The following is a 20,741-nucleotide window of genomic DNA, read 5'->3' as shown; positions in this document are numbered from 1 at the left end:
GAGAAACGGCAGAGGATTTCATTCTATAAGGATGTCACAGAAAATGAAGTGTATTGCTAGATGAGTTATTGAAAGAAAGAATAACTTTGAACTGGTCATCTTATTGTGCCTGTTTCCTTCTCTTGCCTTTTTTAAACAATAACTGAGGCTTAGCTACAGGTCACCTTGGATGGCTACCAAGAAGAAATATCTCATCCCTTAAAACCACATAATACTCTAACCAGTCAGTGCCAAGGTGATTGACAGCAGTGTTTCATCTGTTGGAGAAACAACAGGTGTCTGTATACAAAAAATAATAATAAAACAGATAACAAATCAGTGTTTGATCCTTGAAATATCTACAAGATCCAGAGAGGCAACAGATATAAAAAGTTCTATCTCTTTCTTCAACAACTGCAATATCATTTCCATTATTTCTCCAGGCTGCCATTCTGAATTCAAAGCAATTTATCTGAAGTTCAGACACTGTCAGTGTGATTTAGTTTCAGTTTTATGGCAACTGCAGGTCTCTAATAAGTATGCTCCTTTCATTGATTTTGTTCCCCTTCAGCTGCTGCTGTAAATGTAATTGAAATTTTTGTTTTTTTCCCCGACCTAACTTTTTTTTTAACTGACTAAAGAGCAATCAGTGTAGTGTCCTAGGAGTTTTATATAACCTATTAATAAGAAATACAGTTTCTCCTAGAAATGGACTTCCATATGATCACATTTTCACTAGTAGAAATAACCATTATGACATTCATATTAAAATATTATCCAATTATGCATACAAATTTTACATGTTTTCAGTTTTTCATAAGTGTAGAAGTAGCCCAAAGTCCAAATAAAATCTGAATATTACACATTTGATATATGCACGTGCTACTATGTTACCATCTACTCATATAATCTGTCACCATTACTTTATCTTATAATTTCCCAAGTATGTCAAACTGGTATTTGACCAGTATAACACTCCATTTTCAGCCATCTTAGTATATAGGTTGATTGATATATAGGTATGTTTATGTTTTGTCTGTAAATATATGGGAGTGTACATGGTATATGACCCATTTGTGTTTCCCCATATATAGGTGGGAAGGGAATGAAAAACCTTGCCTAAGGAAAGCTAAAATGAAAGAAGTAAATTATGCATTTAGTTGTAAAAATGGTCAGGTCACTCTTACTTTTCAGAGAAGTAAAACCAAACCACCAAACGCAGGAGTAAGACCTTTCAGGACCAGATCCTGTGAAAGGTTTTGTCTTCAGCATTCGCAAGCCTCCCAGGCTGCTCAGTGACACTGCTGATCTCAGAGCATGTTGCCGCTGGGAGGCCAATGCCCGGGAGAGACAAGCAATCTATTATTGAGCTAGGACCGATCCTACGGACAACTTTCAAAACTACTATAAAATCTATCTCAAATACAAGGTAAATAGAAATCTGACGCACAGAGCAGAGTCACAGGTTCCTAGTAGCAACTTATGTGGCTAAGCAAACAGACAACTGCTTTCAGGACACAACTACAGCTTTTTTTCAGGTGTGAGTCTTCAATCCCAGACATACAAAAAGCAACAAGTAAGAAACGCCTCATATCCTTAAGTTATCTTGAGAAGACCTGTACTCATATGCAGGCAATCTTCAGTTACATAGCAATCATAGCACTGATGAATTCAAATGAACTAGAAGCCCTAAGTCAGGCACTGGGAGAATGGCAAGAGAGTAAAGAAATTCAAAGTATTTCTTATGCCTGCCTGGATTGCCTCTGTCCATCTGTTAAATACATCCTTTTTATCTAGAGTTGATTGTAGCCGGGCAGCAAGAAAGATAGTGTCATTCAAGCCTAGCACAGAAGGTACCCAAGAGCCTACACTTGTATTCACTGGAAGTATCTTAACTGCATTCTCAAATAATCAAATAATTAATATAACAGCAGAGAGGACAGAGCCTTTTCCATGGCTACCTTCTCCAATCATTCTGCATTTAGATGTACCAAACACTTTCACTTCCCTTGAAGGAAGAACCCATATTTTTTACAATTAACAGTACCTGAGAGCTGCAGTTCAGCAACTGTTACGCAGGTCTGAAGATAAGAACGACATATAACCAGAAGTTCAGGTGTTGTGTTCTCAGCCACAGACCGAGGTTCAAGATAGAATGATCCAGAGCACTAGCAGCTTTCATACTTGTGACTTTTTTCACTCCATATCAGCATTTGAGTAGATATTTGGGGCCCTTTAACCAAAAAGTCAGACTTGCAGGTGGTAGCTTAAATTCCTGACAGTCTCTTGCATTGCCAGGCCCACATATACCTGCCCTCATGGCAAACAGGAGCCTGGGATTGCTAAAGAGCTTCTCCATGATATAAGGGCATTGGGGAGGTGGAGGCTTGTTACTGAATGAGGCACACCTGGGCATTAGTGCAAGGCAGTGGGCAGGAATGAACTCACATTAGCACAGCAGAGCCCTGGGCCCTGGTGTGAGACCTTGGACAGTCTACTGAACACTAATGAAAAGCTGACAAAAATCTAATATGGCATCATAATATTGTATTGGATTCTTTACCATATGTTATGCACATCAGGCATTGTTATCTATAGCACAGCACAATTCCTTAAGTAATTCAATATAACTGTGTGGTAGGAGAGGCCCAACAGCTGAGTTCTATAAAACTGCAGAGAAACAAATCTTATTCCATTCAAAACCCTGCAAAAATATTGAACAGCCTCTGAAAGATGATAAAATATAGTTTTCCAATACTCCTACATTGTTTCTGTTTCTAAATTGCTAATGGATTTGAGGATTTTTCCCATTGATAGGAGCTTAATATATTGATTTCAGGCTGGTCTGCTTTGGGTGCTGCAGTTAATTAGAGATCTCATAGTGTGAGGACGTAACTCTGGCTCTTCAGTCTCTGCTTCCCAGGGAGATGTAGTTATCCTTGACACAGGGTAGCTGACAAGCCTGTCTGTTATTAGCCAAACTTCAGACATCCGTGGTTTCAAAAATCATAATCCTTGGATGCATTGAATCAAAGTGATAGCACATGGAGTCGCAGTGCCAGCAACATTTCATTTCCACAATAGCTGTCAAGCCCCCTGAAAAAATGAAAGTATTACGAAGGAGTAAATAATCACCTCAAGAATGTCTTTGGGAAACAAAATTTATCCAACAAATATTTTAACGTAGATTAGCTAATGGCCCCTTTGGTGTGGTTTCTTAGCTATAATGGATATTAATGCTTTTTGATGTCTCCTTTCCCAACCTGATGAGAAAAAGCAAGTGAATCAGCGGATTAGACCCTGAAAGAACCAGTGACTGGAGATAATCACTTTCAGAACACACACAATAGGGGCCGTGGTTTCCTCCAGCAGTGGAAAGTGAGTATGATCCTCTTCCTCTCCAGTTTGCCTTTTGTTAGCATCCCTTTTTCTCATTTTCCTCCCTTAATCTCAGAATAATATCCTGTCTTGTCTGCTGCCCTGAAGGTTTCCTTAATATAGTCATAAAAAGCTGCCAGCTTATTTTAAAAGGGGCAGAATAATAAATGTTTAAAGCCATGCTGGGGGAAGGCTGTAAACTGACGGCACTGATATTTATTTAAACCTTTGTGTTTAGTTTAAAGGTGAAGTTAAATAAGATCCTAAAAAACCCTCTAACCAACTATACATGTTTAGATCCTGATCCTGCAAAGTGACCGTGTTGTCCGATAGTAGCCCCGTTTCCTAGGCGCTGAAATACAGCGTGTTTTGCATTCAGAATGACCGGGGTCTTTGATGCCGACTCACTAAGGGGAAAATCTGTGTGAGGAATAAATTGGTGCAGGATGGTTCCCTGCAGTAGCACGTAACAGGAATTTGGCCTCCCACGCTGCAGGGAGGAAGCATGGGAAGTACATGGTGTCATCCGCAGAGCTCACATCTCCAGAGATGTGGCTTTCCACAGAAAGGAAAGAATGCAGATAAATCTATTTAATTTGAACCTGTTGGCCCTTCGCATAAAAATCTCCCTTCGGTCGGAAAGAGGCATCTGTGAATTTCTGCCTCATGACAGGTCCCTTCCCCTGACATCTTCATTCTCTAAGTAACGGATCCTGCAAACCTCCAAATATGTGTTTTACATGCATCACTAGCATAACACAGCCTCCAGGAAAGAAAAGAAGGCAAAGGCACACACAAACTCAGATTACTGTGAAAACACAAATGTAGGCAAGATGAGAGGCAATTTGCACGTGTCTTTGGGCTTGTCCTCTTTCGATATTTTCATTACCTGACCAGCTCAAATGTGCTGTGGACAATAAGTCTGAAATACAAACTACTCATTGTAAGACAATGTAAAAATAAAGGAGGACCTTCTTCCAGGGATACTCTGAAAACCACCTGACACTTAAGGACAAAGGACACAAGGGAGTAAAAAACAGCATTATCTATACCCACAGGAGAATTGCCCACAGCAGTCAGATCAATACAGCCTCGAGTAGACATATCACCTGACAGATCCCTGCACAATGTTCTACGCAATGAAATTATATCTTTCAGTATTTCCAAGAAGTTTGGAAGAAACCAGAGGCAAAAGTTTCTTTTTCAAAATAAAAACAAGGTATGAAATATATTTTATTTTACAGTTCAATATGAATACAATGAACAAATTGCACTGCCTTCATTTCAGCTTTCATTCTATTAAGTTTGTATTGCATCAATATATCTTTATAATCTTAGTGCGATGCTAGCCGTTATGATATCCGTAATATTAATTAAATGCCAGGGACTGTACCAGGTTCAGTATATCACAAAGTGATGCACTTCCATATGAAATTAGTGTCTTCATATTTGATTCCCTCTGCACTTAGTGTATATGCTTAGCAATTCTTTGCTGGAAACAAAGTGGTTCATCAATTAATTATCCTCACTAATTCAGTGAAAAGATTTAGTAGAAATCTCACTTATTGAATAATAATAACTTGAAAGTTATAGATTCAGCCAATCTGCAAACTCATCAGAGGTATATATAGGAAAGGATAAAAACAGCATAGAGCTCAGAAAGCAATTTGTTTATACAGTAAAAAACCCGCTTGCCCTTTAGAGAAATACATCCTAATTATACTCTGGTGTAAACTAAAGGCAAGTTTATGGATGTGAATAGAAGCACAACAGCAGTGCAAAGTATGTCCAAATCACTCCTGTAATAACTACTACTAATTCTGCTAGCTAAATATCAGGTATTTGTTGTATAGTTAAAAAGATAACATGCTGATTCAACTGAACACATAGAAATGTCCTTTACTTCCTTCCCTTGCTTACTTACATTAGCTTATTTATTCCCTCCATCCATCACAAGTTCCCTTAATTTTGGATGCTTAGTTCTTTTAGATATATATTATATTTTAGCATAACAACTTTGTTTGATAAAGAGCAGAACTTGCAAACTACCAAATGTACAAATACATTAAAATATATTATTAATGTTTAATGTGTCACATCAGAAGAGATCTGGTACCAGACAGAAGAAACGAGGACATGGCTGAAGAAAGACAGAGCCACGCTACAAAATTGTCAGTCTGAGTCAGACCACTGGTTCATCTTGACCCATATCCTGGCTCGGACTATGATGGTTACCATATGTTTCAGAGGAAAGTCTAAGAAATCTAGTGGGGGTAATTACTGGAAGAGTTTCTTCCTAACCTCTTAAATCAGCTCACAAAAGTTGTGTCTGGCACAGGAAGTCTCTGAGCTGCTAATCCCTGGGGCTGAAAAAGTAATAATACTAGATACCTGTGCTGTTATTGCAGGCTGTTGCAGGTGCCGCCTGCGGGCCCGTGTTTGGGATGGGACACCAGGCAGGGTGGAGGCCAGGCTGGCCCAGGCCAAGGTCTCCGAGGCTCCCGCCAGAGACCAGAGGCTTCTCACTCTTCTCGGGTTGCAGCAAGGCAGACTAGAAAGGAGAGATATACACAACCCCTGAAACATTATATGTATTAGTCATCGACAAAGTATACTAACTGATTTGAATTTTACCACGAGTCACAGAAGTTTTACGCCACAGAGACATAAGGAAATGTTTTAATTGGTACTTCTCATGGATACATGGCCCCAACATTTATTTTAAAGGTCAGGCCAGGTCATATTCAGAGACTTACAGGGAACTGAAATCATAGCCACTAGGTTTTGTGTCAAAAATATGCAATTCTATGAATTGCCCATTATTTCAAAACTTACTCATATCTTACTGCCTGTTTACTCATAGCCAGGAGCTAAATCATTCAAAAATGAATGAATTTCCAAGGATCCTACTGTGTGTTTGAATTTGAAACAACACGTGATTTCAGGAGAGTTGCACGCAAGTCCAGGGGAACCCAGTCTGATGGGAAACATTCGTCATCCCTGCATCATATTGTTCACATTCCTATTTCCCACAATACGAGAATCCCTGTGGACACTCTTTTAAAAACGGTAAAGGAAAATACTGCATAGCCAAAGCTCAATAAAAAGCAACCTGATGCCATTTTCCAAGACCAATCCAATTTACTGCACTGAGTTCTACAGTATGAGCATTGCCTAGTCACCTCTTAATCAAAACATGAACAAAACACGTACAGTGCAATTACATAAGTGGTGTGCTGAGCTATAGTACAAGTACTTAAAAACCATTATCATCATTCTTCAATTTTTATTAAAAGTCACTGAGAACTATATTCATTTCTTTGCAATTTCCAACAAAAAGACAGTAACAGATAATTTAATAGCTTGTTGAAAACAATGTAGTGTAATAGAAACTGCCCCAAATGGGTAATGCTTTGACAGCTTTAGCTAAGTTAGTATGTATCTGACACCACCTCCTGTTTCACAGGCAGAGATCTAGGAGGTAGAGAATAAAAACCTATTTAAAATAATTACAAGGAGACGATAATGGCTGAAATAATGTAAGAAAGCACCAGCCAAGAAAGTCCAATTTGAGACAGTTATCACAAAAGTGCAGAACAGCTGTCACTGTCTTTCAAAAAACTGAACGAAAAACAGCAAATACACCACAGGGATGAAGCGGTCACCAGGTGCTACCCGGTAGCTTCCTACCCAAAAACAAATCGAAGCCCCAGCTCAGTAGCAGGCTTCACGTGGACTCACAGCCATACTCTTGCAAAGCCCTCCTGGCCTCACCAAGGGGATATGAAGGAGCCGGTGTCCATCTGCTCAGGCACAACTGCAAGGTTGGACGTTAATTTGGGTCCTCTCGTGAGAGGGTGGCATGTGCTACCCACCCTGCCAGTGCCTTACGGGGAGAGCAAAGTCAGCGAGCATCACCACACGGTTCGTACTCCGTTCCGTGGGGTGTCATATCAGTGCAATTCCGTTCAAGCCGCCTGTTTGTGTTTTAATTTCTCACAATCTTAATTTTATGACATTGGAGACTCTTCTCTATACACAACATGCCATCAGCCAGAGCAGTAAGTAATTGCTGTTGGCTCAGAAGAGCAAAGGAGTGGTATTTTGAAGAGAGAAAAACACTAGCTAATCCAGTGCAGAGTGTGTGTGTGTTTCTAAATGACAGGGGAAATAAATGCATCGTTTTTCTGCAGGATCACAGTTCATTTAAATCTTAATTGCCCAGAAAGTCAATCACATAATAAATGTTTTCCTTGAAATTATTTAATACTGTCTGAATAGTCAGGTGTGATGATCAGTTCTAACTACTGAGGCAATAATAATATTCTGCATAAACGGCAATGGTAAATGCATGTGTATATATATCTTTCTTTCTTTTTCCTCTAAAATTTATATAGTTTTTCAAACAATGAGTCAAAACTGTAGCAGCTACAAACCAAAATGATTATAATTATTTTTAGCACAAGAGAACTTCAGACTCATTTTAAGAAAAAGACATTCTCAAGAAAAGGTTAAAATATATATATCTATACATATGTAGATAATATTCCCAGTCAGCAAAAAAGGCTGATGCTTTGAAAGTTTCCCTTTTCTGCGACCTGATAAGAGATTTTACCAAAGCCATCTCACATCAAAAGTGGACTGTTAAAGTGAAGTACTGTCTTTTGGGGGGCATTTTCTCTGGGGGTCAAAATCTCTTCTGGGGAGCAATTCAATGCTATTAATAATAAAATCCTTCTTAGACAGGAAACACTAGTTTTTATCAGCAGGTTGTGTCACTTCCCAGATGTGCAAGGCCCAGGTCAAACTCTTGCTGTTTCTGCTTGGACAAGGGATTCAGCCTGTTTTGTCCGTCTTTCATAAGAGTCCTAATGGAATTAATCTTACCAAACAACTTCAGTTTCATTTTCTTTAAATATATAAAGGAATTTCTATGAGGTGTATCTCCACCTAGATCTTAGGAAATTTTGCCCAAAGTAGATCAGCCAAAGTTGTTCTTTTCCTCATGAAAAGTTTGACTTGTAAGCTGGCATTTTCCAATAAAACAAAATAAAATCAATAAATTCTGCTAAAACTGAGCCACTAAAATTCCCTTCTGTCCTAGTCAGGAATTGCACATTCTGGATGAAGTTCAATCTTGTGCTGTAGATCCTTATTACATACATAAACCATTAAAATTGTATTTTGAAGGTATACATCAGACAGTCTAAGGCTTCCGTGCAAAGAAAAAGTTTAGGGGAAGTTAACACACAAGGGCTACTTCACATTGCTCTGGCAATGTACTTCAGTACTAATCTTAGTGGGAAAATTCTTCCTCCTCCTTGCAATAAAAATTCTCAAATTTATGGTTACAGCATAATGAGCCCAAAGGGATTCTACGATTGAGATTATAACAAATTTGTTTTTGTGGGTGACTTCAGTAGGTTTTGAGCCTAAGCCTCAATTACTCAATGCATCTAAGCCCTCCATTGTGTAATACAATTTGAATCATCCTTCCTTGTCTACTTTTCCACACTTAACGTGCATTTTTCTAGAGTTTCAGGCTTTGAGGCACCGATGTGGAACCTCCCCTTCTCTGGCAGCTGAACACGTCTTTCAGTCACATTTGGCAAGACACACATTAAAACCCACCTTGTTGTTATCCAGTACTTACGCAGGAAGACTTCATGGCTAAGGGCTGCGTTAAATGAAGTCGGGGATGTGATCCAGCTCCCCAGGCCATATATTTCTCACTCCATCTGTAAAACAAACAAAGACTGCAGGGTATTTATTTTCCAAGCTGAATAAGTCATCCAATAATACCAAACTCATAAAATCATCCCAACACCTGAAAGAGCTGCAAACCACGTAACCTTACAACTTAACCCAAAATGTTTTCACTCTGGCTTGGGGCTTAGTGAAGAAAACATGGCCCAGCAGTTTAATGCCTAAACTTCTGAAATCAGTCTGGAAGAGGGCACCAACATGTCAACCTTTCAGTTACTCCCCCTGCAAGTCTTCCCACATTCTTCAATTCGTATTACATGTCCCAGTACCATTTACCTACTGACCAAAACAGCGTAAGCTCACAGACCTAATCAACAGCTTTCTCAGCTTTTCAGGCTGGCTTCCAGTGTATTACCTGCAATATATTTATGAAATTATGAATGTATTTCCTACTCCATATCTAAGTTAGTATAAGAGCCTTAGAAGTGAAATAACATATGAAAACATTTTAAAAAATAGATATTTATGTACTCTTTTTTTTGTTAACTCTTCTCTAATTTTGTCCTAATATATTTTCAGGGTATTTGATGTTCATCTCCGTGGATAGGCCGATATAGCACATGACACTGCAGCTTATGGTAGTAACTGGATTTCCTCAGGCCTTTAATATGGTAGAATATAATTAATATAATATAATACAATATAGTACAATATAATTAGAGCAGAGCGCCCTGGAAAAGCAGAGAAATGACAGACTCTTTCAAGTTCAGGCCATCAGCAGAATCTCTCTCATCCTTTGGATCTGATCAGGAAAGTCACAGCTGTTAAAAGAAGAGTTTCCCATCACAGCTCTAGCCAGTTTCATCTTCTCAAGTGTCTTTTGTGTTCCACAAGTCTTTTTACAAGGGCTAAATTTTAAAAAAGAAATAGATATCTGGTCTCCTGTTAGATCTTGGAGAGGTAAAGGGAAATTAGTATATAACATTAATTTAGTAAACTTATTTACTTATGGAAAAATATTTGTACTTTTCTGTCATCAAAAAATTTATCAAAGTTTTGTTTTTTCTGTCTAAGACAAGAAAGGTTTCATTAAAATATGTCTGCTTCTTTGAAGTTTCAACAGAAAGGTCTCAGAAAGAAACCCTTGAATAGTAATTAGGGATTTCAAATCCAGCAGGAGAGAGACTTGAAAATGGAAGATCGAAGCTTTTTGGATAACCCTGGATATTCTGAATTGTATCTGTCTTGACTGAACTCCTCTTTAAAATTCAGTGTGGAAACTTTCATTTTAATTCCATGCAGGAACACAAATTTTGAAACCCCTGAATTTTTCACAAATCTTTTTCTTTTCATTCCCCATTTTCTGCATATTAGTGACACAGGAACAGATATTGGAGACTAAATTTCAACATTGTTGGCTCAGAGCTAGTCTAATATTATTAAAATTAGCTAAATTTGTTGAGCTTATGGTCTTAAATGAAGACCCCCTGAGTTCACCCAGGATAACTCAAGTGCTGTCAGACAGTCTGAAGGCACTGACTCCATAACGGCATACAAGTTAATGTGATTAATCTGCACAGCACTTATTTATCCATCAAGCAAAGCTGCATCATGTTTGTTTCCATCATTCCTGACTACACTGGAAGGAGATAAATGTGGGAGACACCTGGAATCAAGCCACTCTCCATCTATCAATTCCCTCACCAACTAGCCCAAGGCTGCTCCTAAAATATATTATTCATGCTTTTGGTCAGTCTAATTTCAAATAAACAAAAAACTCTCAAGTCAAAACACTTAATGTATTCCAATGGTTTCCATAGCAGATTACAGAGGGAGTGGAACAGGGATATTGTCTCATCATCCATCTGCTGTTAGGTAGACAAACTAGGTAATAAAATGTGTATTTTTATAGCTACGACATGGTGCCTTCCATTTAGCGCACAAATTTCTTTCTCCTATCAGAACAGACTGGAATAGTTTGGTTACGAAAATACCCACACAGAAGTTTTAGAAAAAGCTAAAAACACTGTTCATGAATAATTCAAATTTGATTTGCATTTATTTGTACTACAGCGTAAGACAGAGTGTTGGGAAACATTCTTGTGTTTAAGTAACGTTTCATTTTGCCTGATGGAAAATAGCTGGTAATTCCAGGACACATTATGCCTTTAAGCCAGAGGTTACTGCTGAGCTGCATCTGACAGATTAGCTGAGACTGCAAAGGTCATAGAAGAAAATTCTAGGAGAGTAACTGGGCATGTTCCGGAGGCAAAAGTGCAGCTGCGAAGATTGTTGAGTAGCCCAGAACAAGGTGTTTTTTACACAGAAATCCGGTCTAAGATCAGCCTGCCAAGAGCCAGGGCCAGGAATTGCAAAAACTCATTAAATTTCTTTCCACCAAGAGATGCTCGCAAAGGAGAATTGCAGAGTGAAGCAGCACAAGGAAAAAGGAAGAGGGGATTGCCGATAAATCGCGTTTACCCTTGAGTGAAATATATGCCACTGCCTCTATTTAACAACATATAAAATGGTCATTTTTGAGAGCAGGTTTTTAGCTAATGAACAACTGAAGACTGGAAATATCCTTTAAGCCCAGATGGACCCAAATGACAATTCACAAAACTAGCCCAAAACCCAGCTGAACTTTAGCTGTGTATCTGTTAGTGGATTTCAGAAATATTACTGCTTATTGATATTGGGAAAAGATACCATTCTCAAGCACACAGTTCAAATTCCCTGAGGAAAGGGAAGGTTGGATCCTTTATTTGCCTCCACGGTCTCCTATAGAGCGGGACTCTCCATCAGTTGACATAGTTCCAAAATCCTGCTCCAAGAGGTCTTCATTCATTTTGTGTACCGACAGGGGCTTCTCCACCCCGCAGAGTGAAAGTCAAGACCTGCCTCACTGAACATATTCGAACTGTCATAAGTAGATTTACAGAGCTGTAACATCGTCTTACAAATCCTCTTCCATAGTGAACTAACTATCTGTCACAAGGTAAATTAATGCTTATCTGCCTCCCTAGGATGTTGTGAGATTTAAATAATTAAATGTTTGTAAGGTACTTTGAGAACCTCAGATGAAAGGTGCTGTATCAGTACAAGGTATTATTCACTGTTATGATTCATCACATTTCTCTGGTACAGCATGTGACAGACTCCCTAAAATTAGTATCTGACTGTTTTTCATGAGTTATGAGAGCTTGTTCCCAATGATTCAGACATTTCACCCTTGTGTCTTGCAAGGTCTTAGCTTTTATGTCAACTAAACAGCAGACAAAGTTGCAATCCTGTCATAAATGGTCCCCTCTCATCTTTTAATACCTCGAAAACAAATATTCCTTCACACACAAGCACAAAGAGCTCTAAATCCTTGAACATCAAGAGCAAGTACATAAATGCACAAGGTTGAGGGGGTACACAGACCTAAGTACATAACAAGCTACTTGAAAGTCACCCGAAAAAGTGACAGGAAATTGTCAGAATCACAGCTTCACAACTGGTCTAGCTGGAGAATGGCACACGCATGGGCAATAATGTCCCTTGAGGACCATGTGGCTAGCTCTGCCCTAGCCGAGACACCCTTGCTGCATGTATCTCACACAAGAGAGCTGCCTAGAGCTGTAGTATCACCAAAGACACAAAAGGGGCTGGACTGGGATGTTGTATAAATTATGACGACTGTCAAATGTCAACTATTTTCATCCCAGGAATCTACAGGCTATATATATGTATATGTATATATATAAAATTTCTTTTAGCAAATTTCATGTAAAGTAGCTCTTTCATTTCAAAAGTTAAGGAAGCATTGTGCAACTTGCTGTCATTTCTTCTTGATTTATTCCTCATTGTCGGGGCGGGGGGGAACAAACTGAAAAATCCCAATATCTGCTCCGCTGTTGGAGGGCAAATTCAAAATGCTGTAATTCAGGAAAATATCTTCACAGAGGGGTTTACGCTATTTCTCTTGCCTCATATCAAAGGATTTGAATCATGGCAAGATCAGCATTTTTCTTGAAAGACAAGAGTACACTATATGTTCCTGCAGATGGGAACATTGTTTTCAGCAAGACATTACTCTAATTAGTATATGTTTACCTAAAAAATAAGAAATGCACTTTGCAGAACTAGGACTTACTATTATTTATGAGCTTGACAGAGAAAATACTACAAAAAGTAGTATGTTTTTGTTTAAATGCTTACAGAGCAGATAGACTTTTGTCAAAAGTTGGTAGGTAGTAAAAGTGCCCGTAAAAAAGCAATAGGAAAGAGACTTGTACCTTTATGACAGTATTGTAAAAGTCTTGCAATAATAAAATTTAAACATCATCAGAATTTGACATACATTGCAGTACATTTACGGAGTCGTTTATCAGGAAAATGAAGGGGGAAATAGACAAGTAATTGAATATGACTCCAGCTCCCCTTCAGTTATGAAACAGCATCCTTCAATACCATGTATATGTAGATTTCCAGTCCTTGCAAGAAACAGCAAAGAAAAGGAACAACTTATTCTCAGCAGGTCTGTTTTGCCTTTTAGTAGGCATAAGAGCAGAAATTCTACAGCGAGTAATCAACCTCTTACCAATAGTTCTGCCAGAGGTCATTGACAAGAATTGCTGCAAAAGCCATTTAATGTGCACAAAAGTCATAAAACTCCCATCATGCTTGATGCTGACTGTGTTTTATTTGAATAACCTTAGATGACATATTGAATTCTAGAGCCTGCAGATTTGATTGGAAATAATGAGTCCAGCAGTTCCTGAATTAGGCAGTTTGCTAGAAATTTGATTTTCTTATTATTGCTCGCAGCAATAATCACATGAAGAACAACAAATAGAAAAGAAAACCTCAGGTCTGAATAAAAGTAGGAACCTGCATATAATACCCTATTCCCAAAATAATCTCATGTCCAGAGTGAGTGATTTCCTATGATAATGGCTAGTTATATATTTAAGCAATCATCTCTGTATATACCAATGGGATTTGCAATAGCCGTGAGAAATGCACAGTTTTGCAACTGTGAATACGTATTTAGCTCTACGCTGGTGGGCAGTTTTTTCTCCACGAACCTCAAGTCTACCTCTTAAAAAACAGTGGTGCAAAATGTTGAGTTAAAAATATGAACCATCCACACTTAATATTTAGAAATTGCTACTGTTTTGTGTCATATTAAATAAAAATATTGCATTTTAGATGATCTTGGACTCTAATATATTAACTTTTATTAAAGGGACATCGTTCAAGCTACTACAAATAATAGTGTCTGTTCTACAATTTCTTACGGAATTTTTCATAAACAAAAAGTGTTTCCTGTCCCACAAAAGCACATGCTGTGCCACAGAGCACTATTGACACTGAAGGACACCACCCTGAAGACTAAAAGACACACATATACAGGTACAAACTTGTGCAATTATCCAAACTGTATTTGCAAATAAGATTACTGCACCAGTATGGCTATCTATTACATGCCAAAGCAGCCACTGGCTTATGTATATACAAAACACTGCTTAGCAATCCTAAGCAGGCACGCTTTTTTTGCATAGACCTGAGGACTGTACATTTTAATAAATCTATCCTTCTTAGAATTGTTAACAAATACAAAGAGTCCTTTAATAATTACACTTAAGGAAAAGTTAGAAGCAGCATTCAGATTTAATATAAAACAGGTAGCTCCTATATTAAATCTAATATGACACTATAATAATCTATTACTTCATAATAATTGACCACACAGCTACCATTTAATCACAAGTGTTAAGAAACTGGGTTAGACTTCAGTAAAATTGTCTGTTTTATCCCTTAATATGAACGTCAAACCCTTCAATAGCTAGAGCTCTAGAAGTAAATAAACATCATGAAAGGGGAAGTTCTGAATCATGTTTTTCCTTGTGTTCATATCATCTCAAGGCATTTTAATTTCACACTATTTCCAGATTGTGTACAGTGAAACCCTGGAAAACAGTTGCAAATCACAGACACTATATTGAACTACATAGACACTTTTCTAGACTGCCAATGAATTTGGCACTTGAGAGCTTATCTGCATAACATACGATACATGGCCAGCAGCAGTACTATTTGCATTAGAAACCTCCTCTTCATCCTTCCCATCCCCAAATACCTGAAAAATCTGTTTACCGGAAATAATGCTCAAGTGACAAAAAGATATTTCTGTCTCCAAGATTATCCAGCTTCTAACCTTTCTTATGAAAGAAGTAATAAAGGGCAAAAACATACCCCATTTTAATGGTTGTTTTCATGTCCAATAGCTGTAGTTCATGTCCAGTAGGGACCATGCCTTCACTTCACATATACTTCCAGTCATTGGGAACAGCAGCTTTCAGTCACCGCAGCCAGGGAAGGGTTCAAACTTGCTCTTACTCCTCAGGAAAGTGCTCTTTGAGTCATTGTGAGGAATATTCCAAAAATGTCCACTCTCTGGTCAAAACGTAGATAGAATATTAGTAACTATCAAGAAAGCAATAAAGAAAACAAAATTATGCATCCACATCTTGAATTCTGTGCACACTACCAGTCCCTCCAACTCGGATAGCAAATAATAGTAATAGAAAAGCTATACATAAGGTGACAAGGATGATTACCAATAGGAAACGGCCTACAGAAAATGAAAGATTAAACAAACAAGGACTTTTCAGCTCAGAAAACAGAGAAGTGGTATGGCAGAAGTATATAAAATCACGATCAATAGAGAGAAATTGAAAAAGGAACACTATTCACCAGTTGTCATAATACAAGAATTAGGAGGTGATCAGTGAGATTATCAAGCAGAAAGACTAAATTAAATAAAAGTAATATTTTTTCACATCATACATGTTGAATTACTTGTAGCCTTTTGATATTGTGAAAGCCAAGAAGTGGTTCTAAAATGGTAGAATAGGTCCACAAATACAAATCAACATTGTAGTCTAGGAGCTGCATGATTTCACCTCAGGAATTCCCTAGCCTTGATGGTTGCTAAGCTTCGGGATACTTGCTTTATGTTCTTGTATGCTTTTCCTTTCTGCTACTGGGCAGTGTCAGAGACTGACCTTCGGTGCTACCGAGCGACCTGTACCTGGTCCTCATGTCTCTCTAATAAGAAGAATCTCTGCAACACCATGTGCTTCCTTTCATGGTTATTCAGCACAGCAGGCTCAGGAATAATATCCATCTACATCTAGCACAATAATGCCATTCTACCACCATTACAATGGTCTAGATTTCTCTTGCAAGGCATACCCAGCTAAGCAGGCTCATTCTCCAATTGACTGTTCTGGTCCCTAGATATATTAACTTACCTTTTTTTTCCCTCTGATTCTTCTGAGCACATATTTTATTCTTGTAAATCTCCTTTATATTATCGCTCTGCCTTTGCAGGAATTTTCAGCTCCTCCCTATTTATTACCACCTACAATTGACAGAACTCTTGTCCAGATTACGATTGAGGATTTTAAAATTAGACTTCAACTAATTCAGATCCTGTCATTCTCCATCAGACCCACAATACTTTGCCAGTTCTCATTAACTTTCATTTATGGTCTTTTAGTCAGCCTGCAAAGCACATTATGATGTTCAGAGTCAACCGTTCCAAATCAGTTGTGAGAGTAAGGTTTCGTCACCCTTGATCAATGCATTACTGAAATTTGTCTGTATCCACTGCTTTCCTTTCATCCTCTAATTTAGTAATTACATAAAAATAGGGGTTGTCTGCTAAGATCTATTCTTTATAATCAAGGTTAGTGACATATAGCCTTGTTATTGTTCCTCAGTCTGTTTGCAATAAATTACTTTCATTGAAATGAACATTCTTTGTACATTTCAGGAAAATCTCCAACCATCCCATTTTAATCTAAGCTATCATTTATTTCTAATATTAGCTCTTTTATAATTTAATAATGCTCTAAAACATCCAAATTCTTCCAAACATGTTCCATCAGCCTATAAAATGAAGGAATAAGGTGAAGGGCTTTTAGCAGAGGGTAAAAACTTCATGTTCTTGGAGTCGCTTGTTAAATGCTTGTGGATGCTTTTTCTGCTGTTTCTTCTTCATTAAATATGAATTATAGCTCTTTAAATGATGGTGATTTGGAAATCAGAAGGGTTTAGTTTTATTCTGTTGCTGCACATCTGCAGGCTATGTAAATCTATTGTAAAGCCGATTTAAGAAGGTAACTTGGAAAAGCAAATCTGTGGTGATTTGATCCTTTAAACCCTTGTATGCTGTGTAATTAGAAGCAGGTTGCACTGAATCCAGGAAATGTTCTTTTCAGCGTACCTGGAAAATATATTTAGTTACTTATCAAGAGTTGTTCAAGTTTGGCTCTTTATACAGAAAATAGCCTGAAGTTGAGGCAGCTGGGTGCAAAAGGCAGGGGTCAGAAACAGCTGGATACCAGTTCCCACCTGTCCCCTGTTGTCTAATTCCACTTGATCTGTTGATACTATTCATGCTCCCCCAAAAGAAAAACATCTGAAAGGGAACACCCAGAAGAGCAGAACCTTACCATTTTTCGGGCAGGTAGTGTTACTATGGGAACATGCTAGAAACAGCACGGCTGCCAGCCACCAGCAGTAATACTCTGATGTAAAGAGAGCACCCAAACATCACAAGACATTCAGCGCCCTGCACAGGATCTGCTTCCTAAGCCCTGTAACAACATTGGGGTCTTACCACCATTATTTACAACTATCAGGAGAAGGCATTATGCTATCAACTGTTGGTAAATATTTATTTTTCAGTGGTAACTGCCATGTCAAATACGTCTGATGTATTAAAGTATGGTTTCATAGACATTAGGCACCTACATTACTGTCAGGTTTCATAGCAAATATGCGTGCCTCATTAATGTTACATTTAAGCATAATTCATAGTACACTACTGTCACGGCTTTTCTGAGTTGCACTGAATATAGAGAAGCATCACTAATGAATATTTTTAGATTGTTTTACACTTTCTGCTACTCTGAAGATAAATCTGTTAAACAAGCCTATCATTTTCCAATTTTTCCTGGGTCAAAGTAAAAATGATTCATATGTCAATCATCTGGGGGGGAACTACAACACAATAACATAATATCCAACATGATATCAGAATTGATGGAAGGGAAAGTATCGTGCTGTATTGACAGTATTATTTTAAACATTCCTTGCTCTCAGCAAAGTGGCATGAAGTGATTTACCTTCCATTTGCCTGTAAAAGGCAAATTGACTTTTGAGGCACAGCGTACTAACAAGCAATAACTCTTTCTAGCTATATGTCAACTTAAATGGCACAAAAATAGTGTTCCTTCTTGGTTTATTTATGCAAAAATTACCCTGAATGTTAGCCAAGAATAGCATATTCTAGTAAGTATTTCACTTTGGTTTAATAACAAAAAAGAAGGGTTTTTTAGACCTAAAAATTTTTCATTTTATTTTGAACAGACAGTCTAAGGCCAATTTCTGGCAGCATTTGCAGTAGCTTCCCATTAAGAAATGACAATGTATCCTGCAGTATTGTGTTCAGCTCTGTATAACACAGTAACAGAAAGAGGTTTACTGATTGGTGGGAATTTGGGGAAAAAAAGTCTACAATAATTCAGACACTACTGCCGCTGATTTATCAGGAGCTATTAAAACATCTCTATATGTATGGCTTAGAGAAATACCAAACAAAGGAAGGAATGAAACCTCCTAATGAGGGTTTTAAGACTTCTCCAGGGTGAAGTATTCAAATATGATGAATATGAAGAAGGTGATAAAGGGAAAATTATACAGTACATTTCAGAGAAAATCTCATCAGAGTGATATTTACATGGAATTGTCTGTGGCAAGTGGGGCAAATTCGAGTGATTTAGTATTGGACCAAATATTTAGGGCAGCAGACTTAGAGCTATTTAGGACCAAATTAAATGTTTAAAACTGGGCTGTACACAGCAGAAGATCAGAACTTTCTCTGTAGTGGCTGCATAGCCCTGAAATTCCTCCCCTTTCAGCCTGCATTTCTGATGATTTCCATCTCATGCTGCTAAATTCTTCTTTTCTCTTCAGGCTTTAGAAAATGAGAAGAATTTGAAGAATGTGGAGATTGTCAGAGGGAGAGAGAAATAAGTGTTTTTAAGTTGTCTGATATATTGGTGCCGCACTGAATTTTACTGTCACATTGTAGTTCGCTTTGAGTTACTCATTTTGTTCTATTTTTAAATTATGAGAAGGGCACTGAGGATACAAATTCTCAAGGTGAAATTGTGCCCAATTAAAGTCAGAGAGACTTTGCTTTTGTACTTTAATAAAACCACAATTTTCCCCTGAAACTTCTGTTAATATTTGTGTGAAAATGGAAATGTTAAACAGTAAGGCATAATCCTATACTACCAGTGAAACCGACTGGATTTCTTCAGGCTATCAACAATTTACATAAAACAGCTTGACAAACACTTGATTAGAAAACCTCTGAGGTTTTTCTTCCTTTCATATACACATTTAACTCACCCTCGTTAAGATTATGTATCGCCAAAGTCTCAGAAAGTTAAGATGCTTGTTTGAAATGACTCTCAGTTGAGTTATTCAATAAACAGTTGAGTGCCACACTGCACAGGGGCACATTCAATTTTATTTTATGAACAGGTTAGGATTTGCATCATGATGTCAAACTGTCTACCCAACCAGGTATAATATCCTGTCTCCCACAGTAGCCGATAGCTGCCATTTAGGATAAAGGGACTATTTCATGCCAAACAACCTACCACAACTCTTTTTCATACTAGAGGAAAAAATTTCCCTAACAGCTCTTAAGAAAATTAACTTATATTTCTGAATCACGATATGTGAGTATTCCTATCTTAGGCCCTGATCCAGAAAAGCTCTTAAGCATCAGCTTAACTTTAACCGTGCTCTTCAGTGATTTGTTGGATTGGGGCCCTAAAAGACATAACTACAAATCTTAGTCATCTGATGAAAGCAGTACTTCTAATTGCTGTCACTCTGCATTAGCCAATGTTTTCTATTTTTGTGAAGGGCACAACAAAAAATAGAAGTCAATCACAGTAATACAGTAGCTGTGTAGAAGCAAGTCAAGCATTGGCTCTGAATTACTTTGTTTTTATTTAAGTTATAATAGTATTAATAGAAAAAGAGTCTTCAGGTTTAATAATGATCTTTAGGATTACTACTCATTAATTGGTGTTAATGTAATATACAACATATACCTACTAATCTGGGCTTCTAACAAGCTGGTAAAACTTAATTTGTGAATTACTGGCTTTATCATTGTACTGTGTTAATCAGTTTGTGTCCTGGAAGAAATACTCTGAAGGACTTAAACCTGAACAGAAGAGGAGCTGAGTATCGCATAAGCGAGCAGAATCAGGAGTGCACAGAATCATGGCAGGAGCTCACCTTTGCAGGCAAAGAGTTGCTCAATGCCAGAAGGAGGAAAAGGAAATTGTCATATTTTGTACCCCTCATGTATAATGAAGCCGCATTTAGATTCCTTCCTCAACTATGCCGCATTTGAAAAGAAAACTTCACTTATAAATATTGCATGCATCTATACAGTACTATATACTGCACATTCACAGTTATCTTTTACTATATATTGTATCTCACTGTCCTCTTGAAACTAAGTAAATCAACAGCATATCATCTATTTGAAGTATACGTCCATGCTTCTGCAATGTAAAACATTATGCTTA

At 37.8% G+C, this 20,741-nt stretch overlaps 1 long non-coding RNA gene across 1 annotated transcript; it reads right to left on the bottom strand.

Annotated features, from left to right (window-relative positions):
• Window positions 1-1,313: 1,313 nt before the first annotated feature.
• Window positions 1,314-17,255, bottom strand: LOC135324357 (uncharacterized). Its single transcript, XR_010385711.1, has 4 exons — window positions 15,307-17,255; window positions 8,989-9,095; window positions 5,749-5,908; window positions 1,314-3,075 (listed from the first exon to the last, which is right to left on the bottom strand). It is a non-coding gene; the product is annotated as an uncharacterized LOC135324357 (long non-coding RNA).
• Window positions 17,256-20,741: the final 3,486 nt, after the last annotated feature.

The sequence above is a fragment of the Dromaius novaehollandiae genome, chromosome W, assembly GCF_036370855.1.
Source record: "Dromaius novaehollandiae isolate bDroNov1 chromosome W, bDroNov1.hap1, whole genome shotgun sequence".
Lineage (NCBI taxonomy): Eukaryota > Metazoa > Chordata > Aves > Casuariiformes > Dromaiidae > Dromaius > Dromaius novaehollandiae.
The sequence above is the reverse complement of the archived record's forward strand: the minus strand, read 5'-3'. Positions and strand labels throughout refer to the sequence as shown.